The sequence below is a fragment of the Copadichromis virginalis genome, linkage group LG3, assembly GCF_057382275.1.
Source record: "Copadichromis virginalis isolate Kocher_CV1m ecotype Utaka linkage group LG3, C_Virginalis_male_GT1.1, whole genome shotgun sequence".
Classification (NCBI taxonomy): domain Eukaryota; kingdom Metazoa; phylum Chordata; class Actinopteri; order Cichliformes; family Cichlidae; genus Copadichromis; species Copadichromis virginalis.
This window is the reverse complement of record NC_140620.1, coordinates 4,846,532-4,869,861: the sequence shown is the minus strand read 5'-3', so window position 1 is coordinate 4,869,861 and position 23,330 is coordinate 4,846,532. Positions and strand designations below refer to the sequence as shown.

The 23,330-nt window shown below is 41.9% G+C and overlaps 1 long non-coding RNA gene across 1 annotated transcript; it reads left to right on the top strand.

Annotated features, from left to right (window-relative positions):
- The first annotated feature begins 394 nt into the window (after positions 1-394).
- Positions 395-12,201, top strand: LOC146712389 (uncharacterized). The gene is made up of 3 exons (XR_014916930.1): positions 395-505; positions 2,606-2,711; positions 10,900-12,201. It is a non-coding gene; the product is annotated as an uncharacterized LOC146712389 (long non-coding RNA).
- Positions 12,202-23,330: the final 11,129 nt, after the last annotated feature.

Here is a 23,330-nt window from a genome sequence, read left to right as displayed (position 1 = left end):
TCCTTTTCTTTAAGGTCCCCAGGAAGAATGATAAATGTTTTTTTATAAAAAAATTGTTAATACTTTTAGCTATTTTATATCCATGAATGTAAGTTTATTAATAAAACACCATATTTCTGCCTTTTTATAAGGATATGAATTGTACATACAATCAATTTCAGACTCAACCAACAAAAAGCCTCTCAGAACAATATTTATATGTTGATTTTTTTCGCCTACTCATATCATCATTTTTTTTACTCCTGGTTCTGTATGTTCATGTTCTGTTCTTTTGTAAACTTCATCTGTTTGTATGTTGTATACTCATCGTGTTTCAATAAAGTTCGATTTAAAAAAAGGTACGTTCTAAACGAAGCTTCAGACGTCACTGATCACGTGACTCTGGCCAAACGAATCAAGCCTCGACACGGTGCTTCTGAAGCAGCGCGTTGATCTTTCTGACACACGCACCGGAGCGTCAGCTTCAAGCGGACCATCACTACGTCTCACATCTAAAGGTGTCAAGGTAACTTTGAACTGAGTTCAGTCAATCTGGAGTTTTTCCAAGTTTTCTGTTGCTCTCTGTGAGAGAAGAGCGTTAAAGGCGGGGCTCTCCAGAGTCCAGCAAAACAGGAAACCACAGCTGGGTGTGTGTAAGTGTGCAAACCAATAGAATGCATCGTGGTGGGGGGGCATCACGGGCAAGAAAAAAATAAAATAATCGGTCGTACCCATGCTTCCCCGACGTCATGCCAACGCATATTGGGAAATTCGTAGGCACCGATCGGTTTTCTATCAGCCATTTGCTGGGAGTAAGGGCGCCCTCCGTTTGCGAGGTGCGCCTGCTGCTGGCGGCACAGGGAGGAGAGGGCGGGGCGGCGGGGAGTCTCTGGCTGGCTGCAGCGGCATCTAATAACCAACTCGCAAAACAAAATAAAAACAACAAACAGATATTATGATACAGACTTATAATCTGCACCCATGTTTTTTCTAAATTCTATAAAGTGAGCGCGAGAGCCCTCGGTGCGCCTGCGCGCTGCTGAAGTCAAAGTAAACTTTATTGTCATCTCCGCTACAGACAGTCCAGCATATAGAGAGACGAGACGACGAGGCTGCAGTTACAGCGGTGCAAGTAAACAAACAATAAATATAAGAAGAGTAAGAAAATAAATCTACACTTTAGGACTCGGGGTAAAGGATCAATAACAATTTAAATTTATAATTTACAGTTTGATGATTTAAAGTCTCACACAACCCGTCAAAAGGGGCGGGGCCGGCTGCTTCCAAGTAGAGCACATTTCATTTATAATGATGTAAATCCAAGCCCATCATGGATTCACGATCTGAATCCTGGGTTGTGTGAAATCCCAGAAATCAACCTTAGACAAAGTGAATCTGTGAACTAAGGTGTAGGTCTGTTAGGTTAATTGTGCTGATCCTCGGGTTGGGGATTTGTGTTTGTACTGGAGCACAAAATTCAAACCAATGGAAGATGGACAACAAAAGTTCAAAGCCATCAGGTGCTCAGGTTAGAAAAAAGAGAAAAGATGCAGGTAAGCAGACGTGTGATTGGATAATGGCAGGTCATCCTGAACCAATCAGACTAAACTCCAAACAATACATTATGTTACAGATTTTAATATTAATTAGTCATTGTTACTTGTTGATTTGTCCTTTTCTCATTGTGTGACGAATTATGACGACTGTTTGGTAGCTGTTATTGTCTCTCTCTCTCTCTTCATGTGTGTTTCTCTGGTGAAACAATAGTTTTGTGTTAATGTTAGGGCTGCACGATTTTGCATAAAATGAGAATCACGATGTTTTGGCTTAGAATTGAGATCATGATTCTCTCATAACAATAAATAAACATAAAACAACAAATGTCTCACGTTTTGTTGTTGCAGCAAAATGTTGTCCTGCTTGAAATTCCGTCTCCACCGTTGCTCGACGCTGCGTGTACAGAGCAGGTAGTGCAACAATAGAAAAATAGTTGCGGGACGGCACTGTGTAGCGTTTGTCTAGGGTGTTGATCGTTTTCCTAAATCCCTCGTTTTGCACAGTGTTGATGGAGCCATATCTTTGGTCAGGTGATAAGTGATAGCCTCCGTAATGTCTTTGTGCCTGCGGGAGTGCGACGTGTATAGGGAAGCACTGTATAAGGTTCCCGTTATTGATGTTTGGGTGGTTGACCGGGACGGATTTTCTCCTGTCACTTTCTCGTCATCCCTGACGTGCTCTCCGTTGTTTTTTCCCTGCTAATTTTAGCATCACACGGCACAGCTTCTGTATCACGTGGTATAAGGCTCCGCCCTTGGCATTTGTTGAGCAGGAAGAGTGAGCGCTTGTTTTCATGCAGAGTACGTCCCGGATCAAAATGCGGTACATTTGATCCCTGTTGTCTTTGCTTGATGATTGGTTTGAGTCTTGACAATCCACATTGCTGGCGTTGCATCTTTCAATGCCAGCAATGGCAGGTATCAGTGCTCAAACCTTTTGTGTTTGTTTCCAACAAGTTGCCCACCTCGGGAAACAAAAATGTGTTCTTTTACTTGTCAGATGAACATATGAGACACTTTGACTCTTCAGTGCAGTGTGGAGCCTAACAAAGATCTGTTTTGTGTCCCAGCTGATCAGCAGGAGGAGGAGAGTCTGACGGAGCAGCAGAGGAACATTTTCAGCTACTTGGACTCAGCTCAGCCACTACAGAGGAAACAATGAGCTCAACACAGAAGGTGACAGACAGAGCAGGACCATATGACCAAAGATATTTATCACCATATACAGGGAGTGCAGAATTATTAGGCAAGTTGTATTTTTGAGGAATAATTTTATTATTGAACAACAACCATGTTCTCAATGAACCCAAAAAACTCATTAATATCAAAGCTGAATGTTTTTGGAAGTAGTTTTTAGTTTGTTTTTAGTTTTAGCTATTTTAGGGGGATATCTGTGTGTGCAGGTGACTATTACTGTGCACAATTATTAGGCAACTTAACAAAAAACAAATATATACCCATTTCAATTATTTATTTTTACCAGTGAAACCAATATAACATCTCCACATTCACAAATATACATTTCTGATATTCAAAAACAAAACAAAAACAAATCAGCGACCAATATAGCCACCTTTCTTTGCAAGGACACTCAAAAGCCTGCCATCCATGGATTCTGTCAGTGTTTTGATCTGTTCACCATCAACATTGCGTGCAGCAGCAACCACAGCCTCCCAGACACTGTTCAGAGAGGTGTACTGTTTTCCCTCCTTGTAAATCTCACATTTGATGATGGACCACAGGTTCTCAATGGGGTTCAGATCAGGTGAACAAGGAGGCCATGTCATTAGTTTTTCTTCTTTTATACCCTTTCTTGCCAGCCACGCTGTGGAGTACTTGGACGCGTGTGATGGAGCATTGTCCTGCATGAAAATCATGTTTTTCTTGAAGGATGCAGACTTCTTCCTGTACCACTGCTTGAAGAAGGTGTCTTCCAGAAACTGGCAGTAGGACTGGGAGTTGAGCTTGACTCCATCCTCAACCCGAAAAGGCCCCACAAGCTCATCTTTGATGATACCAGCCCAAACCAGTACTCCACCTTGCTGGCGTCTGAGTGGGACTGGAGCTCTCTGCCCTTTACCAATCCAGCCACGGGCCCATCCATCTGGCCCATCAAGACTCACTCTCATTTCATCAGTCCATAAAACCTTAGAAAAACCAGTCTTGAGATATTTCTTGGCCCAGTCTTGACGTTTCAGCTTGTTAGAATTAGAATTAGAATTCAACTTTATTGTCATTGCACATGCACAGGTACAGGGCAACGAAATGCAGTTTGCATCCATCCAGAAGTGCTTTAGTGATATAGATATATTACAATATATATTAGCAATAGTATAGATATGTAAGTATATTACAGAAATGGCTCTATTATGGTATGTTATAATGTACACGGTATGAAGTATGAATATTCTATAACTATAAGTATGTACAGGCTGTAGTGAGTACAAGCTATGTACAGGCTATGAACAGGATATAAATATGAAAAACTATACAGAATATGAAATAAATAACTTTACAGAAATCTGAGATATGCAGCTATACAGAAATGGGAACTATGCAAGTTGTAAACAGTTGTAGGATTAAAGATTATCGAATGTACAGAATGATTATTTACACAGAGCTATACAGTAGTGCAGTTAAGATAAGTGAGGGTGTGGATAATTTCTACAGAGGCTATATAAAGTGCTAGTGGTTGTGAGTGGTGGTTCACTCCATGTTATTATTGTGTGTTTGAGGGTCCAGGGCCCTATTTCAGGAAGCTGGTTTAGTGCAAACTCTGACTAAGTATACCCTGAGTTAACGAAAACTCTGGGTTTTCAGTTTCACAAAGCGAGTTTAGATTAATCCTGAGTGAGTCACTATGACGACACACTCCGTGAAGCTAACCTGCCCCCTAGCAGGTTTACTTCAACTAACCCTGACTTTCTCCGCCTCTGTGTCGGAAACCTGACTGTAGGAAGTGTCAGACATGGCGTGCCACTTCCTTGAAGAGCCAGTAGATGTTGAAGCCCAAATTCTCCGCAGAGCTCTCCGCCGGGAGAGAGTGATTAGAGCGCGTTTGGACATTTTATCATTTCCTGATGATTTTCTGTGTGAACGTTACCGTTGTTCAGCACAATCTCTAAGTTATTTGAATAACATCCTCAGGCCTAATATTACTCATAAGACACATCGTGGACATTCTCTCAGTTCTGTACATATTATTTGTATTGCACTTCGGTTTTTTGCAAACGGGAGCTTTCTGTATAATATTGGTGACGCTGAGCACGTTTCCAAGGCTACCGTCTGTCGGGCAGTCAGGAATGTTACAGTTGCACTGAAACGTCTCCTGCACTCTTCTGTGGTGTTCCCCGGTCATAGACCCACAAGATTCATCAAAGAGGGATTCCACAAAATTGGAGGTAGCAGGATGAACAAAACTTAATTTATGATGTGGTGATACTTGAACTACTACTTAAATTTTACATTTATTTTCACGGTTCCCAGGCGTGATTGGCTGTACAGATGGCACTCACATTCCAATCATTGCTCCTTCAGTAAAAGAAGGAGACTATGTGAACAGGAAGTCTTTCCACAGCATTAATGTGCAGGTACATAGTTCCCTGTAGCATTTCAAACTAACAAATTATTTCATTATAGTAATGGATGCTAATTTGTGTTCTCTGCACTGTGAAGATCATTTGTGATGCTGCCAACATTATCACAAATGTGGAAGCCAAGTGGCCAGGCTCTGTGAGTGGTGGTGGTGGAGGACCCCCACCTGTTATTCGGGCCTCCGTTTTTTTTCTAGCCATAACGGGTCACATTTGAGCATACAGAGTAAGCAAATATGTACTTGTAATGTGCTCAGATAATTTCAATAAGTGCTTACAGAAAGAAAATTAATGTAGCCTCTAACTGCAATCGATTTACATCGGACAAACAGACCAAGCACTATGGCTCATAATACAATTACACCTTACCTGTTTCGACTATATTTTTATACTTCATTTTTACTTGATGCCAGGAACGTTTGGGGCCTGTTGGGTTGCACTTGTGCTCACATCATCACAAAATAAAATGTATAAAATAAAAAATAAAATATAATAAAATAATGTGTTAAATGGGTGGAAATCCCTAGATCAATGTTTAAATTAACACTCACGCATTGACTCTGTCGGCTATGTTTTGCCATGCATGCTCCCTTTCTTTTGCAGCTGAGGCTCGTGCACGCACTTAACTTGGGGTTAAAGCAACTCCGCGTTGATTGAACTGCTTGTTATCAGCGTTTCTGAAACCGAATATTCCGAGTTGGACAGTTCGGGGTTACTCAACCCTGAGTATCGTTTTTCACTCTGAGTTTTCTAAACCGGCTTCCTGAAATAGGCAAGGCAAGGCAAATTTATTTGTATAGCACAATTCAACAACAAGGTGATTCAAATAGGGTACAGTTGTCCATTGTGGGTGTGTGTATGTTGAGTCCATAAGTTAACGTGGGTCAGATGTCAGGAGGCAGAGTTCAGGAGTCTGACAGCTGTGGGGAAGAAGCTGTTCCGGTACCTGGTGGTCTTAGTCCGGAGGCTCCTGTAGCGCCTCCCAGAGGGCAGGAGGGTGAAGAGTCCATGTGATGGGTGACTGGGGTCTTTGATGATTTTCCCAGCCCTTTTCAGTAGATGTCCTGTAGATGTCTTTTATGGCAGGAAGTGGTGCTCCGGCGATGCGCTGGGCAGTTTTCACGACCCTCTGCAACGCCTTCCGGTCCGAGGCAGAGCAGTTCCCGTACCAGACTGTTATACAGTTGGTCAGGATGCTCTCGATGGTGCAACGATAGAAGTTCACCAGGATGTCTGAGGACAGGTGGTTCTTCCTCAGAGTCCTCAAGAAGAAGAGGCGCTGGTGAGCCTTCTTGACCAGCTTGGAGCAGTTGGTCGACCAGGTGAGATCCTCGGAGATGTGGACTCCCAGGAACTTGAAGCTGCTCACACGCTCCACAGCCGTCCCCTTAATGTGGATGGGTGGATGTGGGTCAGCATTCCTCCTGTAGTCCACGATGAGCTCCTTGGTCTTCTCGGTGTTAAGCAGCAGGTTGTTTGTGTCGCACCACTCAGCCAGACGATCCACCTCCTCCCTGTAGGCGGCCTCATCGTTGTCACTGATGAGGCCAATCACCGTGGTGTCATCTGCAAACTTAATGATGGTGTTGGAACCATCAGCAGGTCTGCAGTCGTGGGTGAAGAGGGAGTAGAGGAAAGGGCTCATCACACAGCCTTGTGGTACACCGGTGTTCATTGTGATGGTTGATGAGCAGTGGTTATCCAGCCGGACATATTGGGGGCGATTGGTCAGGAAGTCCAGTAACCATTTGCAGATGAGGGAACTGATGCCCAGGTCTGTCAGTTTCCTGATGAGTTGTGAGGGGTGGATTGTATTGAATGCTGAACTGAAGTCTATAAACAGCATTCTGGCGTAGGTGGTGTTGTTGTCCAGGTGTGAGAGGACAGAGTGCAGTGCGATGGAGAAAGCATCCTCTGTGCTCCTGTTCTGGCGGTATGCGAATTGGTGGGGATCCAGGGTGGGGGGGAGACAGGATTTGAAGTGTGCTAGGACCAGCTGCTCTAAGCACTTAGTGATGATGGGGGTGAGTGCTACTGGGCGGTAGTCATTGAGGCAAGATGGGTTGGAGTTTTTGGGTATCGGGACGATTGATTGATTGATTGGTAATTGATTGATTGGTAATTTCACGATGGAGGTGGATTTGAAGCAGGCCGGTACAACAGCGTGGGCCAAGGACAGGTTGAATATGTCTGTGAGCACTCCTGCAAGCTTCCCAGAACACGCTCCAGGGCTCTAGAGTGCGACCAATGTGGTCGCAAATGCGACCAAATTTTTCAGTGGTGCGACTAAAAAAAATATTTGGTTGCACCTGTGCGACCAACTGTTCGGGTAGCAAAAAAAAAAAAAAAAAAAATCTGCAACCTTCCCTGTGGTCAACAACAGACACACATTTTGCCCCTATCGTGGACTAAACCAATCAGAGATAGTCAGGGGCGGGACCTCTCTGATTGGCCGTGGTCCAGTTGAAAGTGCAGGTGGAAGTGGGAGGTGAGTAGCTTGAATAAAGCGTTATCGATTCATTAAATCCTGAATCGACTTTTAAATATAACTGTGTTTTGCCAGAAACGCCAGATTCTCAGATTAAAGCTCACAAAACCAGTTCAACAACAACCAAACAGCAAATGAGAGCAGGTACACGGATTCCACACAAAGACGTAAACACAGCACAGACCCGACGCATCAGAATTAACTTTGTCTTTCTCGGCTTTCTCACCCGACGGCCCGTAGACGGACACGCTGTCGGAGCTTAGCGATCCTGATGCGTCCGGTCCGCGCTGTGTTTACGTCTTTTTGCGCTGATTCTGAGCTGCAGGTTTTGTCTCTCCAACCAAAATTCACCGAGCTGAATTTTGCTGTTTTGCTTCCACGACTATTAAAATCGCACTTCATGCACAGCTAGCTCTCTCTCTCTGTACTTCAAGAACAGTTTCCCGTCTCCAATCTCTGTTTTCTGTATTATTCATTCGCTTATTACCCACCAGTCTACCGTTGTTTACAGCGCTGCGGCTGCTGTCTTTTTCTTTTCTTTTTCTTTTTTTCACTTAAATGACCTCGAACAAGAAAGCCTGTTTTTTCTGTTGTTCAATACTGAAGAAATTTAAACTTTATATGCAGAACATTGTAGAATATTTTTAAGGTTATCTGCTATAAAAAGCCAGACCAGGAAAATCTCCTTCATGTTTTTCTGTGTTTTATTCTCAGTTACTTTCACACAAAGGCATCTGCTGTGATGCTCACAATTCTGATGAAGTCAGTACTGATAAATGATCAGAATTATAATATTTCTGACTGTCTGAGGCTAAGTTGAATCGAATCGGGACTTTGAAAACCGGAATCGAATGGATTATAGAAATCAGTGATGATACCCAGCCCTAGTGAGCAGCCTAGGCACGACAGACGTGGATGTAGCTGTAATAGGAAAAGAACTATTGCTAACTTTTCTTTAAGGCCTGATCCTTCTGAAATTCATAGCCAGTGCTCTGACACGGTGTCATCAATCTTTGAATGCTGAAAAAGCACAGTTTATCCAGAAAAACACATTATATTATATCAATTATTATAAAATTTGTGTGCGCCTAACTTTTGTGCCGGTAATCCTAACTTTTTAAAGTTAGGCGTACTGGTACGCCCGTGGCAAAAAGTTAGTCTAGAGCCCTGCGCTCTGAGAACACGCCCGGGGATGCCATCAGGACCTGCAGCCTTGTGGACATTGATCCTGTTCAGCACCGCTCCTACATCGGTGGGGGAGAGAGTCAGAGGTTGGTGGTCTGGCGTCATGTCTGCTTTGGTTGTGGTTGTGGGGTTCCCTCGCTCAAAACGAGCATAAAAGTTGTTGAGCTCGTTGAGGAAGGAGACATCAGAGGATGCGGGGGAGGGTTTGTTGGTCCTGTAGTCTGTAATGGTCTGGAGTCCTTGCCACATGCGTCGGAGGTTGGAGTTGGAGAAGTGTTCTTCTACCTTCTTTTTGTAATGGTGTTTGGCTTTTTTGATGCCCTCCTTTAGATTAGCCCTGGCTGTGCTGTAGGCGTGTGCATCTCCTGACCTAAAGGCGGTGTTGCGGGCGTTCAGGAGGAGACGAACATCCCGGTTCATCCAAGTACATGGTGATCCGTTTCTGGGTGGTGACACTGTCTGTGGTTTCGGAGATGTAATCCAGTACAGATGAGGCGTACTGGTCCAGGTCTGTGTGGGTGAACATATTCCAGTCTGTGTTTTTAAATCTGTCCTGGAGCACTGCGTCTGTCCCCTCTGGCCACAGTTTAATTGTCCTCACAGCAGGTTTCACACGTTGGATGAGTGGTGAATACCTAGGTGTGAGGAACAGGGAGAGATGGTCCGATTGTCCAATGTGGGGGAGGGGTGTGGCTTTGTAGGCTCCAGCCAGGTTGGAATACACATGGTCTAAAGTCTTGTCTCCTCTGGTGTGGCAGGAGACATGTTGGTGGAATCTGGGGAGGACTGTCTTTAAGTTGGTGTGGTTGAAGTCGCCAGCAACAATAAAAGCAGCCTCGGGGTGTTTATTCTGGTGTTTGTTAATGGCTGCAGAAAGTTCTTTCATGGCCAACCTAGCATCACAAGTATCTGTGACAGTGTGTATACAGATGTATCATATATAAGAGACAAATATTGTTCGTTTAATATGTTGGCATTACTAAATTTGGCTCAATGCTTACATACATGTGTAAAAAGCAAATGTACGAGCTGTGATAACTGTGTCTGATAGAATGAAGAGTAGACTGATATATGAAATATTCCTTTATTGGGTGAGAAAATCAGACCATGTCATAACTGCTGTAAGTCACACAGAATAGATATCAGAGCCTTAAACAGGCTGACTTCTGCTAAATGGGTCAAACTGGGCAGGAAGTCTACAAACACATAACATCCTTATAGAATATGATGTAACACTATAGATCAACTTAGCTCAGAATATATAAAGCATATAAACAGTTACAGCAATATGATGCAACAAACACAGCAGCTACTGATCCAAAATACTCAAAGCTTCATAGAACTGAAACCAACATTTATTTTTAGCTCCATCCTGCTGCTGATACAGACTTTAGGTTTCTGAACATTAAACTTGTTGCTGCCTTTCATAGTGTGTAACTTGAAGGCCCTGAGTACTTTCTCCCACACTGAAAACACTGGGATGATCACATTATTTGAACATTACCTAATAAGACTGATTCAGCACAGACAGTTATGTTAAACTTTCCTAGCAGTCCTTCACAAACAGGGAACAGTCTGTCTATTCTCTCCATCTGTCAGCTGCTGCTGGCTCTTCCTCCTCCTCTTCCTCACACACTGCTGAGTTTGTCCTGGTGGATCATCAGGGCTGCAAAGCCTCACAGATGATGTGCAGCAGTGGCTCCCTCAGTCTGTCCTCACTCTGGACACTTGCAGTCGTCACACATGGAAATCAAATGTGTGATAAGCTGCAGGATTCAGACACAAGTGTAACTTATAAACACATGTTCATACTTTTATTCCACAATCAGAGAGAAAGAAACAGAGAGAGAGTGCAGGACAGACAGACAGGTGACAGTCTCAGGTGTACACACTGCTACACAACAGCACCAGAGAAGCAGGATTTAGTGTTTGTGTTATTACGAGTGTAAACAAGAGTTCCAGATGGTGCAGTGGACACATGTGTGACTGCTGTGATTAAAGCATCTTTCTTTCAGCTTAACGAGTGAACCGTCAGCTCATTTTGGAAAAGCTCCCAGTTTTGGTAACCTGGACTTTTATTTGCCCTCTTCTGCTACAGATGTTGACTGTGATCTCAGAGGCCAACTGGACCACACAGCTGCAGCAGGAGTGAGGGAGAGGAGTCTTCATCCAGCTTCAAAGAAAACATCCAGGTAAAGTGACGTGGATCAGCGGATAAAGCCGTCTCCACTTTCAAAGGAGATCCTCTGAGAGAGAGACTCTCTGAGCCATTTTAGCCTCAAATTATAGGACTTTATAGTACAGCAACACTTTTAAAGGACAAAAATAACATAAACTGTGACTGTAATACAAACAAAATATTGCATGTGTTTTTAAAAGTGTTCCTCCGATGGGCAGGATATCACTATTAGACTGTCCCACCAGCCAACTTCAACAAGAGACCACAGCAGCATTCAGTGATCAGCACAGATGTTCCTCTAACACTCAGCATCTGATCCCTGTTGGTCTGTGTGCTTCTGCTTTTGCTCAGTTAGAAACCCTGCAGCAACCCGACCCAAAACTGTGTCTTCTTGTTGGCCTCAACGTTGAAGTGTCAAACGTCCAACATCTGGAAAGGAAACCACGCCAGTGTACTGTGATGTTTCACCAACATGTGGCAGACGCTGGTCCTGCCTTTCATGCTGACATCAGCAGAGAGCCCCGCCTACCTCAAAGCCTCCCCTGTCATGTATTGATCAGGATGATTATGAAGATGAGCGAGTGCAAATAAGACTGTAAAAGTCCACGAGCAGAATGTTTGGATGCTTTCTGATGATTCATGAATATCATGAGAGTGTTTGTGTGTTTTGTCTTTTCTTTGCTGACGTTTGTTACTAACAAAGACAATTTACGCTCTGTGTGTGTTTTCATCCTTACCAGCCGCACTCTAACTGCAATGAAGGAAACAAACTGTAGAAATGGTCGACTCAGTGACTTCATAAAATATTGAAGTGGTTCAGGTAGAGCCAGTTTTTAAATGACCATGAACACTGAGCGTATTGTATCTGTACAGCATGTTTTTCTATTAGACAGATTTGTAACAGAGGCCTTGCTCTCAGTAAGTTTGAAATCCTTTTCTGATTTATTTTGTAATCTCTGATCTTTGTGTATCCTGCTCAGTTTGCATGCTGCCTGTAGGAGTTTCTGTCTTTGTATTTGAAGAGAATTCATTGAATATACTCAGCTGCTTCCCTTTGGTGCCTCACACATCACTGAAGTTTTTCAGTGTCCAGTTATTTGTTTTTAATAGCTGTTTGAATTCTCTGTATGTTTGACCCTGTAGACTGTTTAATGGACTGCTCGTCTTCCTGTTTGTAACCACTGCCTGTTTAGGACTAAAGATTTGGATTTTTGACTTTAACACAGCCTCTGCGTGTCGTCCCTTTGTGTCCTCGTCCTCTGTGGATGTGTCACAGATGTTTCCATGATAATAACACAGCTTTCCCACAGTGGCTTGCAGCAGCATTTATTCACAGCACATTTGAGAAAGGTTCAGATTAACTCGATGAGTTTATATTCAGAATGATTCTGACAGTGGGCCACTGTGAATTGTGATCTTTCATCAGGTCAATGTTTAAGTTCAGTATTTCAAAGCAGGAGCTATGAACAGTCATCATGTTGGCATTAGAATTATTATTATTAATCATTATTAATAATGTCGTTACTCATGTATAACTTTGATTAGTATACATGAATTTTATCAATGGTAAAAATAATGAATAATTCATGTATAACTTTTATTGTGTTTTGCATATTAATTATATTTAAATAGAGATGTTGACCCTGTCTCTACAGTAGCATCAGTGTAACATACATTATTGGTCCAAGCTGTCATAAATGGGGAGCCTGATCCTTTATTATGAAAACATGACGAGTATTTTTCTTGTCAGTTGGGAAGAAGTTGGTCTTTTTTTCCTTCTTTTTGCTCAGTTTGTCTTTTCTTTGATAATTGAAACTCTGATCAAACCTACTCATGTTCACAGCATGTAAAAGCAGCTGACAGTCCGTGGCATTGTTGTTTGTAGAGGTGCAGTGTAGTGGGAGCATAAATCAAAAGAAAACAGTAACATTTATGTAATAAAACATCTGAATGAAAATGAACAGGCCCTTTATGAACTTCAAAGGGATCTGAAAACAACACTTTTTAAAAGAGTATCTTGGGGTGTAGGTGGTCAAAATAGAAAACTGAGCTGAGACTCTAAGTTCAATCCATCCATTCGTTTTTACTTAGGAGGAAGAAATGTCAGGCTGGTGCAGGCTGGTTAGGTGCATGTGGTTATCTTTACCTAAATGAGTTCACTTTGTGGCTGCCAGGTTGGGCAGAAGTACCTGTCCCCTGTTAGGCTTAGCAAGGTTCTCCAGGAGTTTCTCCATGGGTAGAGCTTCTAGCTCCTCCAGCACATCTGTGGCCGTGCAGGCTGCCACTTTCTTGGTTGCTCTTTTTACCCCACTGGTTGTGAGTGTCTAAATACCCCCACTAGCTCGCTTTGGCTGCAGTTAACTTGGGAGGAAGGGGTGGGTGTCCCATGACTAGATGAAAAACAATTATCTGGGACACATAAATATAATAACACATGCATATATCTCTATCAATTTTTATTTCTCTCAGAAATATTGGATCTAAATTGCAAATGTGTTCCAGTTATACTGTTACTGTGTGACAAAGTGGATGAGCTGCAATGGTCTCCATTTGTCCCATATGTGTTTACTTCTTCTTCTTCTTTTGCATATTAAACACATTATTCTGTTTCTATGTATTTGCTATGATTTGCTATTTGTTAAGTAACATTGCTTCACTCACTATGCCGGGTTTGTGTGTGGAAGCATTCAGTTGCTGGCAAATCAAACATTCTGCAAATGAAGCTGAATACTCAGTTACATGTTTCTTTACATTTTATTATGTTAATAATAATAATAATAATAATGGATTGGATTTATATAGCGCTTTTCAAGGCACCCAAAGCGCTTTACAATGCCACTATTCATTCACTCTCACATTCACACACTGGTGGAGGCAAGCTACGGTTGTAGCCACAGCTGCCCTGGGGCAGACTGACAGAAGCGAGGCTGCCATATCGCGCCATCGGCCCCTCTGGCCAACACCAGTAGGCAACACCAATGTTACAGATTAAGTCATTTGTTCTTACTTTGTTTGTCTTTTCAGTCTTCATGAGGGTCAGGTGTGGGGAAACGCCCGCCCAGCATTTCCTCATTTTAAAGTCCAACCAAGTGGAGGGGTTTGTTTTTCCATAGAGATGCTTCCTTTTGAGGTTTAACCCTTTAAGACCTACCATAGAACCAAGTCCGCCAGAGCTTATATTATATTTTTACATGCTGTGGAGCCATTTTTGGGAGCATTTCAAGTTGCTATACATCAATACAACCATTATAGCCCAAACTTTAATAATATGTCTGCATTAGGTGCATAGTAATTACATAAATTGCAAAAAAGTGCAATAAACTACAAAAAAATTGAAAATCGGTTTTGTTTTTTTAACATATATTTCTAGTTAGAGAAATTTAAGAGGCTCATCCCTCAAAACTGTAAATACAAAAAAGTTGCACAAACTAGTTTCCCACCACAGGAAATTTATTTTGAGTGTCTTCATAGTTTTATTTTTGAAATACACCAATTTTTATATACTGCAGGAAAAACGAAAATAAATATTATAGTGCAAATTTGCAAAATAACAGCATATGCATCAAAATAAACTATTTCCAGCAGTGCAATATGAGTCCTAAGCATCCCAGAAACGACACAGAAAGTCATAAACTCAAACATAACTTTTTAAAACACAAGTATAGGCTCATAAGGCCCCGATCGTAAAAAAACTACATTTCCGCAAAATGACGTCACTTCCGGTTTCGGGCAGGTCATGCGGTCATGTGATAGTTCGCGCTGATGGACGTAGGAAGTGTTACAAACAGCTGATCGGATCGGCGAAGCGTGTTTCTGGAATATCATGTTTTTGTTGCTGCAAGTGATTTTTATGCAGTTTTTGCAAAGCTATATGTGGAAGGAAACTGTGACCGAGGACAAGCTGATGGCATAAGATGTAAGTACAACTCCTCTGGTTTCATATGCAAAAAAAATTATTGCGCTAGCTTACGTGGTTGCAGTGCTACCGGGATTTAAAAATAGTTACGCAAAATGGAGCGTGCCCGCTCCGATCGGCTGTAAAGGGTTAAATGGATTTGTTGAATGTGTTTCTTTTCATCAATACTGCCATTTAGTTGTGTAAATGTGCATGTTAGAAGTGTGAAGAGGTTTTGTGTTTTAGATCATCTGTGGAGAGTTTTAGATCCCTCAATTTGAGTGAGTGGTACTGGCTGGGCAATTGGAGGGAAATTGATGGCCCTATTTAAAGCCAGTCTCTACCATAGTGATGGCTAAATGAAGCTTTCTGAAGCTTGTATTGAAAAACGGTTCATTACTCGAAGCTTTTCAACACAGTCCTCTCTGGTGACATCTGCTGGCCAAAAATATGAAGAGCATATTGAAACCACAAAAGAAAACCAACTGCTTCATAATGACTGCTCACTCTACAGAGTGGAGTTCTGTCTGATATTGGGCCTCCGTTGTGTTGTTTTGAACGTGTATTTTTGGTGTTAAAAAAATGTTTTTTATTTGTTTCATAAATAATTTTGACCAGTAAACTCTCCTTGTTTAAACATGCACCATTGTGTGGTCTTTCTTTGCTTGTGACTTCTTGATGTTGGTAAATACAATAATTGAAAAATACCACGTTACATATAACATACAGTTTGTATCATATCTATCTAATAGACTCCAATTTGTGCATGTAAATGGAGAGTCCTCTTCACACACTGAGGTTAATTATGGAGTTCCACAGGGCTCAGTGCTAGGACCAATTCTGTTTACATTATACATGCTTCCCTTAGGCAGCATCATTAGAAGACATAGTATACATTTACACTGCTATGCTGATGACACCCAGCTCTATCTGTCCATGAAGCCAGATAACACACACCAATGAGTTAAACTGCAGGAATGTCTTAAAGACACAAAGACATGGATGGCCGCTAACTTTCTGCTTCTTAATTCAGATAAAACTGAGGTTATTGTACTCAGCCCTGAAAATCTTAGAAATATGGTATCTAACCAGATTCTTACTCTGGATGGCATTACCTTGGCCTCCAGTAACGCTGTGAGGAACCTTGGAGTCATTTTTGACCAGGACATGTCCTTCAACACACATATTAAACAAATATGTAAGACTGCGTTCTTCCATTTGTGCAACATCTATAAAGTTAGAAATATCCTGTCTCAGAGTGACGCTGAAAAACTAGTTCATGCATTTATTACTTTCAGGCTGGACGACTGTAATTCATTATTATCAGGATGTCCTAAAAACTCCCTGAAAAGCCTTCAGTTAATCCAAAATGCTGCAGCAAGAGTCCTGACAGGGACTAGAAAGAGAGAGCAGATTTCTCCTGTTTTGGCTTCCCTTCACTGGCTTCCTGTTAAATCCAGAATTCAAAATCCTGCTCCTCACATACAAGGTCTTAAATAATCAGGCCCCATCTTATCTTAATGACCTTGTAGTACCATATCACCCTATTAGAGCACTCCGCTCTCGCTCTGCAGGCCTACTTGTTGTTCCTAGAGTATTTAAAAGTAGAATGGGAGGGAGAGCCTTCAGTTTTCAGGCCCCTCTTCTGTGGAACCAGCTTCCAGTTTGGATTCGGGAGACAGACACTATCTCTACTTTCAAGATTAGGCTTCAAACTTTCCTTTTTGCTAAAGCATATAGTTAGGGCTGGACCAGTTGACCCTGCACCCTCCCTTAGTTATGCTGCAATAGACGTATGCTGCCCGGGATTCCCATGATGCATTGAGTTTTTCCTTTCCAGTCACCTTTCTCACTCACTATGTATTAACAAACCTCTCTGCATTGAATCATATCTGTTATTAACCTCTGTCTCTCTTCCACAGCATGTCTTTATCCTGTCTTCCTTCTCTCACCCCAACCAATCACAGCAGATTGCCCCGCCCCTCCCTGAGCCTGGTTCTGTCGGAGGTTTCTTCCTGTTAAAAGGGAGTTTTTCCTTCCCACTGTCGCCAAAGTGCTGCTCATAGGGGGTCATATGATTGTTGGGTTTTTCTCTGCATCGCCTTGAGGCGACTTTTGTTGTGATTTGGCGCTATATAAATAAAATTGAATTGAATTGAATAATTTCTCCTGCCTTAAGAAAAATCCCTTCACATGGCACAGAAGAGGCTGGAGTGCAGAGAAACTAGTAAAGATGCAGTTATACAGTCTACCTGGGCCCCACAAACTATCAGCTAAAGAGAATAAATACAGTAAATTGCTGCACATTTTGTAGACTAACATTTTAAGATTATTTTAAAAATAAAATATATCTTTTTATAACATTAAATGTTACGAGTCAAATGGAAGTCTTTCTAAAGATATTTAATGATATTTATATTATGAAAAACAGATTTTTGACATTTTAAGTTTTTCCCGTTTCCAAATAAAATAAACACGCACAAAACAAAAGCAAACAGCCAGAACACAAAGCTGGAAAACCCACCCGATTGACCAAAATCTACTCAAAATACTCCCACACAACAGAACCTCCTCTATTCCTCGCTGGCTCCAAATCTCTCAGTAGAAATATCAGTGGTTTGCTATCTGTCACCATCAAAACCCCGCGAATGATTCACCTGCTTATAAACCATTGAATCAGATACCGAAGCAGTCACGCTCTAAATGAAGCACTGATCACGTGACTCTGGCCAAACGAATCAAGGTTCGACACAGTGCTTCTGAAGCAGTGTGTTCATTTTTTTGACACACGCACCGGAGCTTCAGCTTCAAGCGAGCCATCACTACTCTACCAGATTAAAGAGAGAGGAGAGGTGAGCTGTGTTACCAGATCCATGGTCTGTTGAGTTTTGTTGATACAGTTGATTTGGGGGAAGTTTCACATTAAATTAAGTTCACTGTAAATAAATTGCTCACCTTTGGAAACCTGAAATGTCTGCGTAGTCTGCTTCCCTACCACCTTCCTTGACATTTGAGTCTGACTATCTCACATACTGGTTAGTGTAAATGGGACATAGAAACCTTTACATTTAATCCCTTCACCTGATATCTAGTGTCAAAGAATATCAAAGCTGTAAAAGCTGTGTACAGCTATTAAAACAAGCTCGGCTTTACAAAAGACATGCCCTTGGATAAAAGAGTCTATCTTAAACTTAAGGAGAATATGCTGCAAAACGGGACGACTATGGAAGAAAACCAAACTCCTTAAATCCCAAGTTTCTTTTTGACAAAATTAGTGATATTGTCTCCCCAGATGTGGTACCTTTAGATGTACACTCTAAAGTAGATAGTAGTAAACTCCTCCGATTTTTTGTTGACATGATTAAAGAAATCAATGCTGAAATCTCCCCAAAGCTTTCTTGTTCTCCGAGTCAGGCACTCCCTTTGTACTCCTGGTCAACGTTTACAACTGCAAAATATATATTGAAATAGCAGCCCTGGTGGACAAAATGAAGCCACCTACAAGCCCCTAAGACATTGTCCCCACTAAGCTCTTCATCAGTGCTTTTGACACCATTGGTCCTTGGGTTGGGAACCTTTTTAATGTTTCTCTTCAGACTGGGGTGTTCTCCAGCTTTTTAAACATGCCATTGTGGAACCAAGGCTCAAAAAACCCACCCTGGATCCAACACTACTTTAAAATTTAATCTCCAAACTCCCATTTATGTCAAAACTCCTTGAGAAGGCAGTAGCTGTCCACCTCACAGCATACTTGGAGAACTATAACTTCAATGAGCGTTTTCAGTCTGGGTTCCGTAAATTGCATTCCACTGAGACAGCACTACTGAAAGTTACTAATGATATTATGTCAGCAAACTCCGGAGAATACACAGTCCTAGTCTTGTTAGACCTTACCTCAGCCTTTGATACAGTCAACCATACCATCCTGATAAACAGACTGAGAGACCTGGTTGGGATGTCTGCTCTGTTCACTGGTTTTCTTTTGATATATCTGAAAGGAGTTTTAGTGTGTCTGCAAACCAGATCACGTCGGAATCTACAGAGTTGTTGTGTGGAGTTCCTCAGGGCTCTGTGCTGGGACCTATTCTGTTTTTAATATACAAGTTTCCTTTAAGCCAGATAATACAGCAGTTTCCTGAAGTATCTTATCATTTCTTTGCTGACAATATTCAGCTATATTATTCTTTTAAGCCTGCTGAAGCTCATAAGCTCTCCAATCTGATTGACTGTTTAACCAACATTAAACAAGGGTTGAACAATAATTGCTTACAGATAAACCCGGCAGAAACTTTGATTATTGCACCAGACAGTGCCTGATATTAAACGGCGACTGGGTGACTGAGGTTCCTCACAGAAACATAACCTTAGAAACCTGGGTGTTATTTTCGATGAAGCTTTTTCTTTGGAGGGACATTTAAATCAGACAGTAAGAACCTGCTTTTTTCACTTGAGGAACATTTCTAAACTTAGATCCATCGTGTCAACAAGTGAACTCGAGATGATAATACATGCTTTTGTCTCTACAAGACTTGAGTACTGCAACAGCCTGTTTACTTGTCTAAACAAGAAAGGGCTAGCTCGTCTACAGGTTGTTCAAAACTGACAGCAAGGCTACTGACCTGCTCGAACAAGGGAGCTCATATGACCCCTGTTTTAAAGTCGGTGCACTGGCTACCAATCAGATTTAGGTTCCATTTTAAAATTCTAGCTTTAACTTTTACATTTTACATTACAGGAACTTTTCTCTTTGTGTCCACTATCAACACTGTGACTCCTCAGAGTGTAAACTTTACTTCAGCAAAACCAAAAACTGAGTTATAGAAGTCGTCACACCAAATGTCTTATGATAACAAGAAAAAAGATGTTTTCAGTACACGGCCTGAATTTCTTCCTCAATTTCTTCTTCTTTCGTCAGCTTATGTTGAGATTATTTCAGTTTGTAGATGATCAGATTACATAATTGTAATTTACATAATTAAACTAAGGGTTAAGATGGCTCCAGTGTGTGTGCTTGCTGTTTACCTCTGTCAATTTTCTTACTGTTTGTTCTGTTTCTGATGATTCTTGTCACTGAAATCAACTCAAAACTGGGGAACACCAAAAACCTTTGGATCTTCAGTTTTTTGCCATCAGCTTTCAGAGCTCTAATCAGAAGAAACAAACAGGGTATCCTCTGCTCCTGGCTGATGTTCCTTAAATACTTGCTACATAAAGTGCCACCACCTGCTCGGACACACCGCCACAGACACCGGGGTAAACGTGCCGGTCAGCTGGTGAAGTTTAAAGCTTGACTTATCTTTTCTTCAGCGGCCGCTCAAGCTGGTTATGGTCCGTTCCGCCACATCCCAAGGCGTCTCCTGGATCCTGTTATCTCCTGTCTGGTTACTGTTGTGGGCTTAGGTGTCCAGAACCCTGCTCACCACTGTTTTTTGCATCGTGGGAGTCATGGAATAAACTTTTTGAATTTGCTCCCATTAACTTGGGCTTCACCGACAACTTCTACCCAGGCTCCAGCTCCAATGAAGATGACTCTAACAAATGCGTGGTCCTTAGCAAACAAAGCTTCATTATAAATTATTTTTTCCTCCAATGGATTGGATCTCCTTTTTGTGACTGAGACACAGATGAGAGTTGGTGAGTCTAGCATTATTTCTGGACTGTTACCCTCTGACGGCTCATTTCTTAATGCTCCAAGGATATCAGGTAGAGGAGAAGGAATATTGACTGTGTTGAAAAATAACTTTCACTGCAAACAACTCCATGTACCTGTTTAAACAAGTGACAATATTCACTAAATAAGCACTAATAATATATTAATTTTGTAACACACTGAAAACAGTTCATCTAACTGTGACTGTAAACATGTTTCCATTTGTCACTTCAGTTTTTACTCTGAAACACAGGAAATGACATCATGGCTCAAATCTTTGTCATTAAAATCTTTCTTTATTTAACATTTGAATTTTTTATTTAACATTTCCAAGATTCAATAACATAAAGAACCCGAACAAGAAAACATTTATGTGCATCAAAATACATTAAAACAAAAACTTTATAATAGGAAACAGAGTTTTCAACCAACTGATGAAAAGAAAGCTAACCACTTGACATGAACACTACAGTAGGACAGTTTTGAAAGCTTAAAATGGAACTAGGGGAAGAGTTTGATTCACAGCTGCCTCATCAGATTTTTACAGGAGATTCTATCTGAACTCTGTGGAGCCTGATCTCAAGCTTTTTGAGTCTGACACAGAAACCAGAGGATCTCTCTGTGTCTTCAGATTCACTGTGATCCAGTGATGGGAGTGATTTCAGCCCTGAGTGATCACGCTGATGTTTGCACAGAGCAGACAATGAGGTGAATGTTTGGGCACATTGGTAACAGTGAAACAGTTTATTAGTAACGTGGGATCGTTTGTGTTCAGAGTATGAACTGAGATTCCTGAAGCTCTTGTCACACTGGTCACAGCTGTAGTTTCCTTCCATGTGTGTACGTTCATGAATGTTACAATTACCTGACTGTGAGAAGCTTCTCTCACAGTGTCTGCACTTGTGTGGTTTCTCTCCTCTGTGGACTCGTTTGTGTGTTTTAAGCTTCCATGCAGTGGTGAAGGATGACCCACACTGATCACAGAGGTGCTTTTTAACCCCACTGTGAATCAGTTCATGTTGTTTTAACTCACTTGATGTGGTGAAGCTTCTCCCACATTCTTTGCAGTATTTCAGTTTGTCTCCAGTGTGTCTACGTTGATGTACTTTTAGGGTCTTTTGCCGACTGAAAGTTTTTCCACAGAGGTCACAATGAAAGTCTTTCCCACCACCACAGTGATGACAGGGTTGAGAACTGGATCCATCTGTGTCGCTCTGCTTCTAAACAAAGACACAAAGACAGTGTAAGTCAGTCCTTCAACATTTGTATCCTGAACGTTGCCTGAAATAAAGAGCATCTCTGCAGACGTCCAACTACATTTGACTGTTTCAGTTAACACACTCAGTTTACTGGGCTGCAATAACTACAATACTACCACCATAATACTACAGTAATACTAAAATCATAACTGAAAGGAAAATCTAAATAATCACTCAGAGCTGCTTTTCCATGCAGTAGAATTGCTAACATGCTAACACAATTTAATGAGCAGAGTTGTTCCAAACATCCATCCATCCATTCGCTTCCGCTTATCCTTTTCAGGGTCGCGGGGGCGCTGGAGCCTATCCCAGCTGTCATAGGGCAAGAGGCAGGGTACACCCTGGACAGGTCGCCAGCCTGTCGCAGGGCTAACACATAGGGACAGACAACCATTCACACTCACATTCACACCTAGTGGCAATTTGAATTATCCAATTAACCTATCCCCACAAGCTACATGACTTTGGACAGTGGGAGGAAGCCGGAGTACCCGGAGGGAACCCACGCAAACACGGGGAGAACATGCAAACTCCACACAGAAAGACCCCGGCCTGATGTTGGAATTGAACTCAGGACCTTCTTGCTGTGCGGCAACAGTGCTAACCACCGTGCCACCGTTGTTCCAAACAGTCAGGCTAAAATGAATAGATAACAATATAAATACATACCTCACAGTAGCTGCACTTGTAGAGTCTCTTTCTGGTGTGGACCTGTTGCTGTCGTCTCAGGTGACGTGGAGATTTAAAAGTCTTCTCACACAGGTCACATTGATAAGGTCTCTCCTCAGTGTGGGTAAACATGTGTTGTTGTAAGTGTGTGTGAGTTATAAACTCTTTGCCACACTGTTCACAGCAGTACACATCATGTCTGGTGTGAATGCGTAGGTGTGTATTTCGTCTCCCTCTCTGGCTGAAAGTTTTTCCACAGATGTCACAGCTGTATGGCTTAATTCCAGAGTGGGTAACTAGATGTCTCTGTAAGCTGCTACTGTGAGTAAAAGCTCTGCCACACTGATCACAGCTGTATGCCTTAATTCCAGAGTGGGTAACTAGATGCCTCTGTAAGTGGCTACTTTGAGTAAAAGCTCTGCCACACTGATCACAGCTGTACGCTTTAACTCCACTGTGGATGAGTTGGTGTTTTTTTAGGGAACCCTTGAAGGAAAAAGACTTTCCACACAAGTCACAGCTGAACGGTCTCTCTCCAGTGTGGATGAACTGATGCTGTTTTAGTTCAGCCTTCCCAGTAAAACCCTTCCCACACTCGTCACAGCTGTATGGCTTAATTCCAGAGTGGGTAACTAGATGACTCTGTAAGCTGCTACTGTGAGTAAAAGCTCTGCCACACTGATCATAGCTGTATGGCTTAATTCCAGAGTGGGTATTTAGATGACTCTGTAAGTTGCTACTGTGAGTAAAAGCTGAATTGAATCATTTTTGTTTAGATGCAAGAAGAATCGTATAGAAATGAAAAAGTAGAAATAGAAATCCAGAGCAAAGATATCCTCTAATTCAGCGTAGCACATGTGCAGCTGCTGCGATTCAC